The sequence below is a fragment of the Ostrinia furnacalis genome, unplaced genomic scaffold (genome assembly GCF_004193835.3).
Source record: "Ostrinia furnacalis isolate ACB-3 unplaced genomic scaffold, ASM419383v2 OfSCF1638, whole genome shotgun sequence".
Lineage (NCBI taxonomy): Eukaryota > Metazoa > Arthropoda > Insecta > Lepidoptera > Crambidae > Ostrinia > Ostrinia furnacalis.
The window spans coordinates 121135-133853 of record NW_021131877.1 but is presented as its reverse complement, the minus strand read 5'-3'; the positions used below and the strand labels follow the sequence as shown (position 1 = coordinate 133853).

At 39.6% G+C, this 12719-nt stretch overlaps 1 protein-coding gene across 6 annotated transcripts in view; it reads left to right on the top strand.

Moving 5' to 3' along the window:
• The window catches only part of Drak (Death-associated protein kinase related), a 152989-nt gene that overhangs the window by 76911 nt on the left and 63359 nt on the right, over nucleotides 1–12719 (top strand). The gene's annotated exons all lie outside the window — the stretch shown is intronic.

Below are 12719 nucleotides of genomic sequence, written 5' to 3'. Positions count from 1 at the left end.
AAATTTCGTTCACTTCTATGTTATTTAGGTTGCGAAGCTCTTAATTCCGAAATATTATAATAACTTCACATAAATAAGAAGCAAATGGAAGATTTTTGTCGTTTCTGGTATATTGTCAAATATGTAATTTTTAACCCTGACCTTAATTTTAAAAGCTGATGTACTTGAATTATCTTTATCTAAGAACTTTAATTCGTATTTTGCATTTGAACCATAGACAATTTTCAACAGGAACTCTAGTTTTATCCAATGTAAACCTTATTAAGCCTTGCTCCAAGACCCATATTGCAGACTCGGATTAAAAATCCCAACATAAATGGAAAATGGCCGGAGTATCCGAGTCGTGTCTTGCGCGCGCGTCCTTCGCCCTGCCCGGGACGGCGGCCTTCGGCTGCTATAAATAGCGCGCCCTTGAGCAACGTCGAACAGGATTTATCGACCGGCGCCCGCGCATCCCAACGTTTACTCGGCTGTTCCGCGTCCGATGATGATGGGCTCTTTGAAGTTGCTTGTGTGTGTGACTGTCATGGGTTGGAAGTTATGAACTGCATTTGTGCTAGCCTAGAGCGATGTGAATTTGGGAGGATTATGCTCTCTGAAAAACATCAATCTTTTAAACTGCGATCTTCAACCCGCCTGCCAAGCGTGGGGATTATGGCAAAACCCTCCACTGTAGTGGAGGAGGCTCATAGTCCAGCAGTGGACTGTAAAGGCCTGTTGATGATGATGATGCTAATTTAGAAATTATCGCTTTTATAGATTTCATCGGTATTCCCCCAATCGAATGATCCAGTATCGATAAATATTGAGTTTGAGAGTTAAGGGCAATTAATACTTCCAGTACTATACACCGCATCATACATCGTCATGGAACATAAATTCCTTCATAATAACCAGACGGTAAACAAAACTAATTGATGGAGAGATTCAAAAGATAACCGCCTCTACTCCAGACGCTGGCTTAATCAAAAACAAACCTTCATTAGTTTTTTTAAACCAATAAAAGGATACCAAGCATGCGGTTAATTTAAGTTCTCAGACGATACATACATCAGATCCTGATGTGTTTGTTCTTTTAAAAACTAAAAGCTCGGGAGATGCATTAGTGGTCGCGCACGTAACTCATGCGCCGCGATACGTCATATTTATAGCCCTCGCATACAAAAACGCATTAGTGTTACTACTTACCAATCTTTCCGTTGAAGGTTACACTTTTATCATAATAATGGAACTATGGAACCCTCGAAACCGAAGGATTTTGAACTGTAAAAGTAAGGAAGATAAAGTTGCCATTCAAATGTAGAAAAGTTCTTGATGTTACACGATATGAACACACGTGGCCCATTAGTACAAAAACAGTGACTACTCGCCTTAGGCACACATGACGGCTTTACTTAGTATTATAATCTCTAGAGACACAGATATAGAGATCAAAATTGGAATTCGACATAAAAAATTCCCTTTGGTGCAAATTCGCCGAATATGGTATTTTTACCTGCGTGATGGAAGACGCGATTCATGGAACATTGTGATTAGTTACAGGTAAATCAAATTCCACACATTATTCACGTCATGTATTTTGCCAAAAGGACAGTTGGTCGTTATGTTTGAATATTACAATGAATTTGGATTACTAAATTATACATATTTAAAAGTTGCGAACCCATTGAACTTTGCAAAATCGCGTTATGTCACCAGTATGTTTAATTTTACAGTAGCGTGCGTAAGGGTGCCCGCACAGCGCATATTGCACAATTACAATGATTTATATGCAATTAGTTACAATAGAGTAAGTTTAAATTACTATCGGCGCACTCCATACACGTGCCGAAAAATAACAAGACCAAAATAAATTTATTTAGGGGGTCGTTACTAACAAAAACTTTGTTAAGAGCCCCTGGGAGATTCATAATGGGTTGCAGTAAAATTTCAAACGGCAATACACACGACGAAGTTAATTAAGTTTGGAACAATAAAGCTGTAAATAAACCGACAGATGAATTCATGATTTGATTTAAGATATCAACGGCACGACCAAAATAGGTTAGTTCAAACTCATCGTAAATTCAAGATATTTACATGAATTTTAAGATGGCGCTTTTGTGTCGGAAAAGGATTATGAAAATATACAATATTTGATCATTCGAATAGAATACATAAAGGTTATCGATGAATCGATCATAATCTATTTCCAATCATTGCATATTAAGGGGACATCAGACGTATAATCCAACGCGCCCTGTTGGCGCCCAACGTGGGGCTGCGTACTCATCAGTGCGCGTTAACGCGCGGTAATTCCACAGTTTTTTTATACGAGGGTCACTAAACCCTGCATGTTTGCAGACGCTTTTCACAATCCCCCTTATTATTTAGGACGACTTCACTCGAACGCGGCCGCATCTCCGAGGTCACGTGCCACCCATTGTCTGCCGAACGCTGAGTAACGGTTATCTAAATACTCCAAACATTATATAAATTCTAATATTATGCGTAACGGTCTTTGTCGTCTTTCCATAAAGAGTGACGTAAAATATAGTATCTCAATTCGCCCACACCTGAATAAAACACATTCGACTTTGTTAATCGAATCATTGGACAACTATTTATGTTGCACACGTCCAGTCGAACTCGAGAGCTGTTTAAATTATATGAAAAGATTATTATGTTCATAAACCGTTTATTTATTATGTTATTATGCTTCATTGCTATTTAATTGAAATCGTGACAGCCTTTGATTGAAGATATCGGTAGAATTTATTGGAGATCGCGTCATATGCCTTAGATACTAAGTCTTAACTATGTTTCAGCTTTGAGGGGTCTTGTTATTGATTTAATTGATCAATCAAAGCTAGTCTATCGTTCTTGTTCTGTCAGCTTTAATTAATTAGTGGTTATGAACGTTAATTTTTCATCGCAATTTTAGTTATTAATTTGAAACGTTTACAAGGATTAATAAAGAAGGCAATATAAACGTTCGCGATCCTTTTATAACATGGCTCTTTGTCATTGTCAAAGTTGTTAATTCTAATGCAAAATGATTGCCATTTAATTTCGAGTGGGCGGCATGAATATCGTTACTGTCGGAAGCGATATAAACAATGGCGACGAGACGTTATATTAAATCGGCCGCCTATTAGCGGGTTATATTAAATTGCAGATTTATTCGTTACAGCTCAATTCGAGGCCGATAATTTTTCATACGAGAAAAAACAGTTTATAGTGAATCAAGAGTTCACAGAGGCAGGTAGCAAGAACCTCGCGCTCATATTTGGATTGGGATAATGAGACACTGGATTATTTGCCATCAATAATAATCATGTTCATTGTTTATGCACAGGCGACAAAGTTTGATCCTCCAAGCTGATATTGGTGCAGTACGGTCAAATATCACTTGCAATGATTAGGATAAAGCTTATTGAAAACAGTGTTAAAGATCACTTCACGCACTAATATAATAAAGAACAGAACATTCTAAATAGTTACCATTATTTGCTTTTAGAATAGGTCTTCAGAAAGATTTTTAGGAATGAGTGGTCGTCATAAGCAGTTGTAATTTAAAGATAGGACGATAAAAATACAGCAGTAGAGTGCCTACCCTACATGTAAGTCTATTATGATCTAGGCGTAGGCGAGCGTATGTGTAAGTATGTAAGAATCATTGTGGGGAGACACCGCGACTTCAGATTCCTAACTGTACAGAACAGTTCACCGCGGCACCAATCTCGAGCCGACAATACAAATTCAATCCAACTGTTCCACCCGTTTCTATGTAAAAACGCTATCGAGTTGCGCAAGCGCATCTTTAGCGCCCGCGGCGGTTTTGAAATAGATGCGTCACCGCAAATATGTATGCAAATTTTTTGACGTTTTGTAACGAATCGCGAAATTTCCACGTTGTGTGGTTCCGATGAAGCAAATCCAACTATTTTAGATTATTAATATGATAAACATATTCGGAAAACGATCTTAAAATATTGTTATATTAATATCTAATTAAAATACCACACGCACGATTAACCAGCCGTAAAACAAAGAAATAACAGGGTTAGATAAAAAAATGAATGTAAACAAATATAAAATATTTAAAACAGTAAACGTACCGTTAATGCATTCAGCTTTTTCTTTTTACGCAATAAAATGTAGTTCACAGACTATTCACGTGTGATGTAGTCAATAGACGCGAAATGAACTCCACCCACGGGCCAAGATTCAGATCTCCGAGGTGTCACAATACGATGAGCCTTTTAGCCTTTATCTGCCTAAGTACTTGCCACATGTATACGGGATAATCTCCAGCTCACGATTCTAATTTGTCACCAGTGTAATCACCCGTTATCTCACTCAAAAGATCTATTGATTTTTTCCTTTCATTATGTTTTATTATAACCATTGTGTGGTGGATAAAGTAATATCACATCTGCTCTAGCAAAGTTGGCTGCAATAAACAAGGGATTAACGTAGACAACATTGCGTCATTAATACCATGTCCGTGCTGTTGAAGTCATTTTGCGAATAAAACGTACACGAATTGAGTTTTTGACGCGGAAGCAATTAGAACGAAAAATGGCAACATAAGGCGTTGTTTGCGCACATAAATCTCGTGCGCACCGCGTGTCCCATCATGAGGGATGGCCGTCGTCGGCAGTAAAAGGATTAAGGCACCAGCCCGAAGACAATGGCTTGAGACCGGCTTGAATAATGAGCGCGAAAGAGGAGACGGCTCGGGATCGAGGAAGACATTAATTAAAATGATCAGTGTGTGTTTTTTGCGTTGATTAACAGCCTTAAAGTGCGAATGAGTTGTCTTGCGACGCGTTTTATTGTCGCGGCGGCGCCTGCGCAACCGACGCGTTGTTTCGCGTGCTCGTTAATGGGCTAACTTCGGTTCCTGCGTGTGATAATGTCCTGATAAAAGACGTTTATGCATTTTTTTGTCCGTTTGTAAATACACTTAACAGGGTGGTCCGTCAGGTGAATTATTGATGCAATTCCACGGACCTTTGTGTAGTACACAATCGCAACGAGAAGTTGTTTGTTGATTTACGATTATTTTAAGTGTTGTCGACAACGGTGCAATTGCAGATGTAATTTTAAAGATTCATACAATTGGAAAATATTTATTTCTTGTTAATATCACATAAAATTCTTGTTGAGGAAAAAAGGTAGGTATCGTTTATCAAGTACTTACCAAGCAATGTGAACTTAACAGTTTTTTAAGTGAACATCAGGACATTCTTTATGTGGTTTCAAATACATAATGACTCATTTGTCAAAGCAATAAAAACCATAGACATAACCGTAAATTAATGCGGTTTGTCGAGACAATTGCAATTTTTAAGGTTTGGCAGTGATCCAAGCCCGCCACTGCGAAGACATTTACAACGTCTGCTTTCATAAATATGTGCATACAAACCACTGTTCCGTGTCGTAAAAACTCATCAGACAGTCTATATGGGGGAGAATGTGACTGTAAATCGCAGGGGAGTCGACGCATACGCGGCGGGGGTAGTTGACGTTAGGGCGCGGTCGCAGAGCAAGCGAATCACGTCAAAAACCTACTACCGAACATAATATCTCTGACTGAAGTGACTTTTGATAATTCTAAAACATCTGCATCTACAGGGTGTTAGGTAAATGGGTATATGAGCCGACACTAGCCCATGTTAACATGGAAATGGTATGGTGAAGTCATCATTCTAATTTTTTTAATTTTCATACAAAATAAATTTTATAAAATCCGATTTGTATGAAAATTAAAATAATTAAAATGAAGATATCAATTTTCACCATACTATTTATATGACCATGTTAACATGGGCTAGTGTCGGCTCATATACCCATTTACCTAACACCCTGTATAGATAAATTTTCTGATACGTCTAAGGGCTGATTTTTCAATCGTCAGATATCTTTTACCTGAAGAATAAATTTGTGATTTTGACATATTTTCCATACTGAAACTGTCAATGTGTCAAACTTATTCTTCAGTTAAAGTTATCCGACGATTGAAAAATCAGCCCTAAGTATTTCAAATTGTTCATGAAATAGCCAAAATGGCGAATTGGACAGGCTAGGAAATCTGGGTGTATTTTTCATATTCTTCTTCTTCTTAGTCGCTACACTCTTGAGAGTGGTCGTGGTCTTCACACCTGGTTTGGTGGCAAGCTTCACCATCCGTCGCCATACCTCCCGCATTGCAGCTTTTCACTTCTGCACTCTTGGAGTGGCGTGCGGCTTTGACCTGATCAGTCCAGCGCATGGGCGACCTGCCGCGCATTCTTGTGCCTTCAACCAATTTTTCATATTCAATTAAAAGATTTAATGCAATAAATGGTTATCTTGATAACGCTTGTACTGTGTGGTAGCGCCTTTACCAAATCCACAGCACGCACTCAAATCGCAATTTTCATCAGAGTACAGGCTTTTAGGATGTCTAATGCACGCTCTGTCTGCGCCAGACCTAAACTCGACGAGACGTTAAAAGCGAACCCCCTCACTCTACCTACATGAAACCTATGCCGGAAGAATCAATATTGCAATTACTTTCCAATACTTGTACTTACTTTTATAGATTACTCTCATAAGCTTACTGGTTTTACAACAGACCAAGTGAATAAAATATTAAAGCATTATGACGTCACTTGACAGATAATGTTGTCGACGGCAATCTACAACGCTTTTGCATTAATAAAATACAAAATGGATATCTGTTGGTTAAATTAATTCGGTATCAATATAGCGGGTTGTATGTATGAATCAATATTGACAGCTTATCTGCGCCTACTGGTGACGTCTGGCGCGTGCGCATTTTCTCATCCATGGCGATTCCTTGACGTCTTTATTGATGATGTTGTCACTTTTATCTGAAAAAGAAATATGTAATTAATAAATGATATTGACTATAATGACGTTGGTCATTATAAAGACATTGGTCTTCTTTGTGTGAAATTAGATCAATAGTTGAACTTCGTATCTACAAAAGATTAATGTTGGGTTGCACCTTCTTACTTTAACTTTGTACAAAAATCACCAGTTATGGTTAAATTTGTGGTAAAAGTAAGGTGGTGTAACTCAGCCTATGCTCTGTCGAAGTTTGGACAATGCATGAAGTTTACGTGGAAAATAAAGAGTTATGAGTAAATCCTCAAACACTCGCGCCATAAATAGGTAACCACAAATAACGTCACCGCTTTGTTGGTACATAATTAACCACGTTCGACGGAATAACAAAAGCAAGTGGCATTCCCCGGTACGGAGTCATGGAAACGCAAGATTAGCCCGCGTCGAACGGGACGATGATGCGGGCGTGATCGAAGTGGATTTCAGTATTTTAGGTACCTACAATTAGCGTCAATTAGTTCGTAACACCTAAAGTTGACAAAACAGTGTGTAGCGAACTTTTTGGTTACTTTGGATGTCACGAACTTTTGACGCTGCTGTACCAATCTGAAGAAGACCCGGCGGTAGTCCTTTAGTAGAACCTTAGTCCTAAATGGGTCCATTTTTTTACATTTTAGTTGAAATATCTCTCAATACACCTTTGTTTACTTGGGTGTCAATGAAATCTAATTTGCTGACTGTGTTAGCTTACTACATTTGTGAAGGCTCTACATTAGTTATGTACCGAAAATGTGGCAAGTCCCGCTATTAAAAATTTTCAGTAAATTAGATCTTTCTTTCATTTGAATTGAGTGAATCTTCTGTTTTGCAATGCTTATTCAGTGGCCATAGGAAGCGCGTCGCATGCCGCGCGGGCGCAAGGTCGCGCTGAATCACAGCCGTGCGGATCTAGGTGGCCATTGTTTCATGGATACCGCTGATTACACAGTAAATCATAGAAATCCAACTTGGCAGTACAAAAATCCCGTATAAAATGTCATTGAAAAGCGTTAAAATTGGTTATCAACTTATTGAATGCTATTTTGATAACCTTACAAAATCATCGAGAAACTAGAGTGCAATGTGCCTTAATAGTATTCCTTTGTAGATTAAATTAAGTTCATTGAAAGCAAATTGCACTAAAGAAATCAAAGGGCATCTATCAGATGCATTGCAATCGCAGTTCAGTTCACGGCTAAGACATGATCTATGAAGAAACACGCTCATTGTTACATTGACAAGTGTACAAATCGGGCTTATCAATCCAACGCTTATGGCAACGTCCGCCGAGCAGGTTAACCAGACACTGTTGTGGTGACTCAGTAGATAAAACTGCAAACTGAATTAATGCGAAATGTAGAGTTTGAGTCACAATAATTAAAGCCGCCTATTGCGTACGCGCAAGGCGAAATAAAGATGTCACGAGGCGGGCACGTTTGAGGCGGCCACGCGGCCCACGCACGCAGAGCAACCTTTTTCGTATATCTCCTTTAGCGTTTTTCCACTAATAGAGCCTTTTTGCCTTCCCAGGGAATGTCTGAATGGCTCGTTTAAACGTAATTAGTTGCTCATTACCTGTTTGTTACGCCCGCACGTTTTAATCACACGATATTTATTCGCCTTTTTTGAGCAATTCACTTGTTATTTCAAAGTTATTTTATTACAAATGCTGTTTGCGCCGTAAAAACAATGTAACTATTAACGAATGAATAATAAAATGTTCGGTCGGGAGTTTAAACGTTCATTACACGTAGGGTTCGGTTAGATCGAGTAAACGATTGCGGCCGCAGGAAGGAATAGTACCGCCTGGCACTGCTGGTGACTCACCGCAGACCCTTGCAGTCCGCCTACTGCCGTACACGGACATACATCACGCACATTTTATCCCATATATGACTACTAGCTTTCCGCCCGCGGCTTCGCCCGCGTGGAATTTTGTCTGTCACAGAAAAACTTTATCGCGCGCGTCCCTGTTTCAAAAACCGGGATAAAAACTATCCTATGTTCTTTCCCGGGACTCAAACTATCTCTATGCCAAATTTCATCAAAATCGGTTGCGAGGTTTAAGCGGGAAAGCGTAACAGACAGACAGACAGAGTTACTTTCGCATTTATAATATTAGTTGGGATGTGGGAATAACTCGAGCCGATTGAAACGTGGCATGCTGCCAACGCTTATCCACCGCGGCACGGCCCTACTGCACTCCTTTGCCAGTCGTGCTTCGCGAGCTATTGTTTCTCAACGCTCGATGACAGACACGAGGTATGCGCCGCGATTGCGCCGGCGACATTTATGATGTAGCTAATCTGATATTATTGGCGTCCGCCCCTGATACAATAACAGCGAGATGTCATAATGCCCGTTAATAGTGTCGGGCACATAAATGAAGCGGTCATGTACCGCGTCCGGCACAATGGCGGGTGGCGGCGATAAATCGAGCGCGGGGCTGCGCCGGCGCCGCGCAGTTGTAGCGCGTATTGTGCAACTAGAGCGCCCGTCTGCTGCCCCTTTGTTGTGTCTCCGGCTACATGGAAACGTGCTAAATTGCCTCATTCACCGGGATGAATTACTTAACTCAGCCGACCCCTTATATTTTCCGCGCGGTGCCCGTTCACGTCGCAAATATTTTGTAATGGCGCCATCGGGTGCGTTTAAGTTAATAATTGACATCGTTTAAGACCGACTGTCGCTTCCCTTAACCGTTTCTCCGGAACTATAAAATTACGGCGGAGGTATGCCGCCCTGTCTGGTTGGTCAGCAAAAACTGCCATGATAGCGGACGGGCGAGCTAAAAATAAGTGTCTCGCGGCGGCCGGTGCTCACCAGCGCAGCCGGGGTGCAGTGCGGGCTAACGCCCTCGTAGATTGTCTGTGACCATTTGGGAATTTGTCGGCAGACGTAGTGGCTAGCTCTATCGACTTAAACTAGGGTCGATACTCTCAATCGTAGAAAATAGAAATTACCAGTGTCTTAAAGGGTCTGCTTCGTAGTGGTAAGAGTCAGATTTTGCCAGTCAACCGAATAAAACGGAACAGTCTCTGAGCCCATCTTGAGTTTTGCAAAGTTTTGTCGCTAGTTCATATAATGGCATAATGTCTGGATTTTGGATCTTTCCTTATCCAAATGCCTAATGAAGAAATACACTGAATGCATTATAAATTGTTGCGTTAGGTACCCCATGTTCTGCATCCATTGCGCAATGCGCAGGCGCAGCGCGGCGTGCCGGCACAACGTATGGGCGACCTATTTCGATTAGATCGCTGGAAACAGACAATTGGTACTGATCACGACTCCTTTCGCAAAGGTGAAAAATACGTTCGTTGAGAATGCCACGACTTGTCATTTCGCAGTCACGATCCCGCTAACAGCGAAATGCCATCTCAGGTGTAATGCAATGTGTGGTAATTTCCCTATACTGGCTTGGGATTTGGTTGGTTAAGCTATAAGGGGTGGTTCATAAAGGCCAACTTGCTCTACCTTTCATTATTTGACTACAATAATTTAAGCTGCGTCTAAAATAGCAAATAGCTACAATATCCTTAGCTTTGGAAACTCAGATAATCATCCATCACCGTTAAAGCAATTTTCAGACGGTTATTGCCAGTGAAGCTTACTTAAACTTGACCATAAAGTCCGATGATAAAATTATTGACTCTATCTTTTAACTCAGAAATCTCCATATATTTCAAAGAAGTTATAGCTTCAGGGGTTTGACGTAAGACCTCTACATTAATTGTAGCAAATAGCCCGATGTTAATGGGAGAAGCATTAAAATCTGTTATCATAAATTGTAGTTGCCGTCTTAATACCTCTTGATGCCGTTATTGCGAGCTTAGGCTTTATTGCGAGCACCTGATCGTCGAATGGATAATGCTGGGGCTACACCTGCGACTTAGCGTTATTGGACTCGATTCCAACTCATAACTTAATCTTAAGTTTGGTTTTCTCTTTTTATTTTTGCTTTGAGTAAGTCCGATAAGCTCTAAAAGTTTCAAATAGGGTCTCTCAGGTGCTGAGTCCATGGAATTAAGGGAATGATGAAGTCCAAGGAATAAAGATGAATGTAGTACGAGTAGAATGATGGTGTTTATGTTCAATCTGAATTTATTAAAGAACTAATTGCGAAATCGAAAAAAGTCTTCTAATTATAACTCTCTGTTAAAAATATTTACGTCAGAACTGTGTGTTCTCCAGCATCTGTGTTGTTCTGTAAGCAAAATAAACAAACCCACGCCCTCGGATGCATGACCTATCTTAAACATGGTCTTATTTTAACCTCAATGACGACGCCAGTGTTTACTACAAGAACACTAGTGTAGAGGTAGTTCAGTAGGTTTGTTTTGTAGTGGTGGATAAAGCGGGGGTAGTGCATGTAGTTGGGATGTAGTGAGATAGCGTCGAATTTTTAAAAAAAATTGGCACCAGTATTCGTTGCTGCTCTCTTTTAACGAAACTTTTGCTCTTTAGCGAAAAGTTTCAAATCTACTGAGAAGATTTTTATACTGAGCTAGAGTGGAGTATAAAATGTGCTTTTTTTCAGGAGTAATTGAAAAAAAAAATAAGTGCCTACTGCATAAATAATGCAGTATTACAAAAGCTTCGCTAATGAGAGAACAACAAAACCTTAAAAGAGAGAAAGAACTAATGTTTCTGCGCTCCCGCCTTAGGTGGATTTTTATTAATTCACTCGCCCCGTGGCCTGCATTAAGCCAAACTCGTTCTTAAAGGTCGCCCTTAAATTATCTGCCGTGTTAAATGGATTAAAAGGTTTCAATTAAGTCGAGATTTCTTTTTTCTTGAGTGTAAGGTCGATTGTAGAACTTTTAGAGCGGAATTTTAAAGAATTCTCGCTGAGGTAAATAGTAAGAATACACCAGTTTTTGTGCTTAATTAACTGTATTAAGTGCGTTTCTTTTGACGGCATGTATGTAGACCATTGTATTCGGAATCGTTCAAAAACTTAATGATTCTCAGCCTGTAAACGATGAAAGCACAGAAGAAGAATATTCATATAAATAAGCCTTCTTCTGGAATCTGGTGCAGTCGGGTAAGAATGAGAAGTGAAGTTTTATGAAATCAAGTAGAATGTAAATATCCCCATCACTTCATAGGCCCTTTATCAAATACTTGATGACTATTTAGTACCTGCTTATAAGACAACGATTACGTAAGTAAGAACAGTTGATACAAATTCAACTTTTTGCAATTTTAGGAATTTAACATTGTGTTCCGAAAGGGGATTTTTAAACAATGCTTATTTATATTTATATAGGACAACAAATGCCCATAATTTAATTTAATTTATTTCGCATTAAACCTCTATATTTTTATCATTCGCTGTCCACATAGGGCGTGATGGTTGATGGCATTTAAACATATTTATAATTGGCGTTGTTTACGTTCTTGGCTTCAATTAACGATGGCTCTGATGAGCCGGGGATGCGATAATTCGCCGTGGCGCTTCCTACTCGCTAATGATGATGGATATGAGGTCTCCGGGTGAACTTGGGTGCTATGCGAATGCGAAATATCGCGGATGCCATTCATCTTGATAGCTGGTGTGATTTAAATCAATTATTGGATGACCTGTCCTGTTAACTTAATTTCTCGTCAGTGTATACTAGGTATCTTTTACCGGACTACATAAGGGGGATTATGCTTGAACTTAGCACGAGTTTCATTAGTTACTAATAAGGTTTCAGATTTTGACATAGGCTGGCTATTTGACCAACAAAGGTTACTGTATACCGGTGGCTTAATCTTCCAGATTTCTATCGGGACTTTTGAATAAAATTAAATAGTTGTTGTTTACTGATAGGTAAGTTTCTATGGCTTTCAGG